The following is a 5,878-nucleotide window of genomic DNA, read 5'->3' as shown; positions in this document are numbered from 1 at the left end:
CCCATTTTTTAAATAGTAGGTAACCATTATTTAAAAAATAAGTAATGTTATCTTAAATATATATATATTTTTTTAAAAGGTACCCATTATTTTTAAGTATTTTTTATTAATTCCTACAAACTCATTTTCACACCTTAAATAATGAGTACCCATTACATTTAAATAATGGGTACCCATTATTTAAAGTTTGAAATTCCAACTCGCACTTTGCATTAGGTTTCAGCTCGACAACTAGGCATGGTGAGCCCGACCCTTAGCCTTGGACCTACAAGTACAAGGACATGTCAATAACAATGGAAAATACTAACTTTCAACGTATATCTATAGCCTTCTTTGTCATAACTGTTTGACAAAATTAAAACACATTATAGATTATGGTGTGTAGATTTCAAATATGTAATTTATTTTGGATTTTTGGAATTTTTTTTTTCTATTTTTCAATTATTATTTTTATTAAAATCATATTTTTAATTTATTTAATAAATTTTGTATTATTTACATTTGAGGGTCCAAGAGTTAGTATTGTGTGTCAATGTAGGCCTAGGTTGAGTTCATTCTTCTTAGGTTTGCATTTTTATGTAAATAGTGGGTTTGAGTAGGTGGTTGACCTTCTTGATGGTCAAAAGTGTCAAAACATGCTATAGGCATTAGGGAGGGTTAAATAGGTCATAGAAATGTTTCAAAATTCATATGTGATTACTTGGAATATTTCTTATAGGTTGGAGAGACCAAAAGTGCAAAAATCACAAAGTTGCAAAAAGTTGTCATGACAACTTTTGTCCTGAATTGGTTAGCGGTGGAGTTAGGGTTTGTTCAATGCCCTAGGAGGACTCCACATGTGGGAAAGCTCTGAATACCATCTCTTTCATGTTTACCAAGGTTAGAGAAGTGTGTGATGTAATTTCAACAACTGAAACTACTCATTTTCAGTCTTGTTGACAACATTTTGGTTTGATTTCACTCATTTTGCAATTGAATATGGATTGAATCCATTGATTCAAAAATGGATTAATTTACTCTTATGTTTTATTGTGTTGTTGGTTCAATTTAGAGTTTTTTAAATACTATTCATTGGTGTTTTCTTGCTTAAGTTTGCAAGCAACCAGTTTTGGCTTGTATATAGCAGTTTTCTTGTAAATATGGTTGCCCCATGAGTTCCACACGTGCTGAAATCATGGATAGTTGGGACATGATAGGAAACCACCTATACATTGTACATATGTAGGTTCAAGTTCTAGAGAAGAGTTTAAGTATGACTGTCACCTTGTTCTAGGCGAGTCCACGAGCAACCAGGCTAGAGGAAATAAGGTGAAAATGAAGTGCTAAGTGCAGGGGTGTGTGCCAAATCACCATTTCAGAGTTTGGAGGGGTCCATGGAGTTGGGATAGAGTTTTCCATGCAAGGAGGAGATTTGAAAAAGCAATTTGATGCCAAAACCCCAACTTGTTCATTCACTGCTCGTTAAAGGCCTAGTAAACCCTTCAAAACCCTCATTTTTGGGTTAGTACATTGTACGGTGAAACCAGGGGCCAAAACCAAAAAAATACTTTAGTGTTAGGTGTATCTTTGAAGAAAATCCAAACTTATTTTGGGGTCTTTTGCATAATTTTCCTTCAAGCCCTAGAAAATCGGATTTAGAGGCCTATTTGGGGCTCATTCCTTGTAGCCCTTTTCTAGGCAAGATTTTGAAATCAGTAAGAAACCTAATGATTGCAAACCACTAATGGACCCTAAATACATTCAAAACATGTTAGAAGATACCTGCACACCTCTGCATCATCCCACAATAGCAAGAGGTCAGTTTGACAAGTTGAAGCCAAGAGGCCAGAATTGAGCACCTGAGAAGCATTGTGAATTGATAGGGTTCCTAACCAAAACACCCAAAGAAAACACCTTAGAATGGTTAAGAATCAAGCCCTAGAATATATTGAGAAGGAATTGGAGGTATAGAGTGAAATTAGGCCTGGTGAGTTGGTGGAATTGAGCAACACCAACTAGGTGAAGTGTTGAGCAGGCTTGGTAAACCTCATCAAATTGGTATCAGAGACTATAAGATTTGGGCAAAAAGTGTTGATGTCCTTAGTGGAATCTATAAGAGACAAAATCATGGTGACCAATGCAGAGTTGGCAAGGAAAGTGGATGATTAGGAGGAAGAGAATAGACTCCCGAAAGAGAAATTGATTGAATTGGAGAGTAAGCCTGGTGCAATTGAAACTAAGGCTGATGAAGTGTTGGTAAAGGTTGAAGGAGTAGAAGGGAAGGGTAAAGAAGTGTTAGAGATAGACAAAGTGCCTGAACCAAATCCTATCCTAGAGCAAGAACCTTTCCTGAAGGTGTTGAAAGCCTTGAGTGGTAAATCACTAGAAGGATTGCCATTGTTCACTGGTAAGATGGAGCCAAAAGTGGTCCTAGAATGGATAGAAGGTATGGAGAACCACTTTGAATGTGAAGGTATAACTGAAGCCCAGAGATTCATGGTAGACAAGTAGAGGATGAGAGGAGTTTCTCTCACATGGTGGCAATTTGTACAAGATGAGAGGAAGAAAATGGACAAAGCACCCATCTCTTCTTGGAAAGGGATGCTAGTAAAAATTAAAGAAGTCTACCTCCCTGATGACTATGAAGTGCAAATTCATAGGAAGAGAAAGAATTTAAGACAAAAAGACCTTTATGTTAGTAGCTACATGGAGGAGTTTCACAAACTTAGCCTTAGATCTCATGTGGTGGAAGAAGAGAGTCTCAAGGTTGCTAGGTACCTAAATGGTCTACGGTGGAACATGCAAGAAGAAATCAGCCTAATGAGCCCAAAAATAGTCCATCAAACCATTCAACTTGCCCTTAAGGTGCAGGAAAAACTGAAAAGAAAACATGACTCAAGCAGCAATAGAGGGCATAGGGGAGGCTTTGGAGGAAGAAGTACTGAACAAAGAACACAAGGTGAGTCCAAACTCATAGAGCAGCAAGAGAGTGGCACTAGTAGAGGAGGATTCAGTAGAGGAAGGGGATCAAATAGCGGTTCCAGGGGAAGATGTAGTGGTCAAGGTAGAGTTTCCTCATATTTTGCAACAATGAAGTGTTACCATTGTAACCAACTTGGCCATCCAGCATATAGGTGTCCAAAGAAGGGATCATCATCACAAGGTAGTGAAATAAGAGTGAACTATCTTCAAGAAGAGTCTTCAAGGAGCAAGACCTCAGAGGTTTCCTTAGAGTCAAAAGTAGGTGACAACTTGATGATAAGGAGAACTTTGATCAAAGAACCGATCAGAGAAGAGCCTAGCCAAAGAAAGTCCTTATTTAGAATCAAATGCAAGATTATGGACAAAGTGTGCAAAGCGATCATTGATTCAGGGTCTACAGACAATATTGTATCAGAAGAGGCAGTGAGTAAACTCAAATTGCAAAGGATACCTCACAACAATCCTTGTAGAGTCACTTGGTTAAAAAAAGTGCAACATGTTCTAGTCAATGAGCAAGCATGGGTGGATTTTACCATTGGAAGGTATAAGGACAAGGTATTAAACGATGTCCTACCCATGGATGCATGTCATCTCCTATTAGGAATACCATGGCAATTTGATAGACAAGCTGTCCATGATGGAGCCAAGAATGCATACTCATTCAAGAAAGATGGAGTCACATTCAAGATTCAATTTATCCTTGAGGAAGGTGAGAAAAGGGCAGTAGGTCCTAATGTTCTTTTGGTAAGTGAAAAATAGTTTTTGAAGACACTTGAGGAAGGTGAAGGTGTAGGATTCGCAGTAGTGATGAACCCTAAAGAGGAAGACAAGAAAGAATAGTTAGATTTGCCAAAAGAGGTGAAAGATTTGTTGAAGAAATTCAAAGAGGCATAGTAAGTGATGGACAACCAGCCACATTACCTCCTAAAAGAGCCATAAGCCATCAAATAGACTTCATTCCCAGAGCGTCCTTACTTAACAAGGCAACTTATAAGATGACTTCCCAACAAGAAGTTGAGATTGCCAAGAAAATCCAAGAGCTCTTAGACCAAGGCCTAATTAGGAAAAGCATTAGCCCTTGTGCTGTGCCTACTGTGTTAGCCCCAAAGAAAGGTGGTACTTGGAGGTTGTGTACTGATTATAGAGCCATAAATAGGATCACCATCAGATATAGGTTCCCTATTCCTAGAATAGAAGACCTCATGGATTGTTTAGGGGAATCTAAGTGCTTTACCAAGAGTGACCTTAAAAGTGCATATCACCAAATTAGGATTAAGGAGGGTGATGAGTGGAAAACAACATTCAAGACAACAGAGGGACTTTATGAGTGGCTTGTAATGCCATTTGGATTATCCAATGATCCAAGCACCTTCATGAGGTGATGAAGGATTTCATAGGTAAATTTGTGGTGGTATATCTAGATGAAATTCTCATTTTCAGTAAGGATAGGGAAGATCATATTACTCATTTGCAAGATGCATTACAAAGATTGTATGATGAAAAGCTAACCATGAACTTGGATAAGTGTGAGTTTGTCAAGCAAGAGTTGGTTTACCTTGGGTTTGTATTGTGTCAAGGAAACCTCAAGATGGATCCCAACAAGGTTGAATCCAGAGTAAATTGGCCCACTCCTAAATCAGCAATAGAGGTGAGAAGCTTCCATGGACTAGCTCAGTACTATAGGAAGTTCATTAGGCAGTTCAGTGCTATATGTGCACCAATGTTACATTAGGCAATTCAGTGCTATATGTGCACCAATGTTAGACACCATTAGAGGTGGAATGAAGGCAAAATTTTAGGGGAATGAGGAAGCCAACAAAGGTTTTGAAACCTTGAAGGGGAAGATAGCTACTCAACTGGTGCTAGTGTTGCCTAGTTTTGAGAAACTTTTCATTGTAGAATTTGATGCAAGCAATGTTGCAGTAGGTGTTGTCCTAAGCCAATAAGAAAGACCAGTAGCTTTCCATAGTGAGAAGCTAAGTGATTCCAAGAAGAAATACTCCTCTTATGATCTTGAGTTGTATGCTTTAGTGCAGGCTTTGAGAAAGTGGAGACACTATCTCCTCCCTAAGGAATTTGTAGTCTATACAAACAACCAAGCATTGAGTTTCCTAAAATCACAAGATAAACTCAGTCATAAGCATATGAAATGGGTGGAGTATATGCAGGCCTATACATCCACCATTAAGCACAAGAAAGGGCAGTTAAACCAGGTAGTTGATGCATTGAGTAGAAGACTTTTGACAGTCCAAGAGATCCAATTGAGAAGCATAGGTGTTGACAGTTTTAGAGGCTTATATCTAGAGGATGAAGACTTCTCAAATGCCTACAAGGTGTTTAAGGAGTATCAAAACCACTTCCACGGTAAGTATTCTGATTTTACTTTGCAAAACGGACTATTGTTTAGAGGTGGGCAGCTTTGTGTGTCTAGAGGCTCAATGAGGGAAAATCTCATACAAGAGAAGCATAATGGCATCCTTAGTGGATATTTTGGAGTCAATAAGACTCAAGAGTTGGTTCAGAGGTACTACTATTGGCCAAGGATGAGTCAAGATGTGAAGAAGTATATGGAGACTTGCATAGTTTGCCAAAAGGCCAAAGGTACTTCTACAAATGCCATTTTATACCAACCTCTTCCTATACCAAATAGACCTTGGGAATGCATTAGTATGGACTTTGTAGTATTTTTACCAAGGACAAAATAGGGATATGACAACATTTATGTCATTGTGGAGAGATTTAGCAAAATGGCTCACTTTGTGCCTTGCAAGACTACTCATGATGCATGCCAAATAGCTCAATTGTTCTTCAAAGAGGTAGTGAGGATACATGGTTTACCCATGAGAATTGTTTCAGATAGAGATTCAAAGTTCATGAGTAATTTTTGGAAGACACTTTGGCAAAATCTTGGCACCAA

Source organism: Cryptomeria japonica, unplaced genomic scaffold (genome assembly GCF_030272615.1).
Source record: "Cryptomeria japonica unplaced genomic scaffold, Sugi_1.0 HiC_scaffold_301, whole genome shotgun sequence".
Classification (NCBI taxonomy): Eukaryota; Viridiplantae; Streptophyta; class Pinopsida; order Cupressales; family Cupressaceae; genus Cryptomeria; species Cryptomeria japonica.
This window is presented reverse-complemented; position numbering follows the sequence as displayed.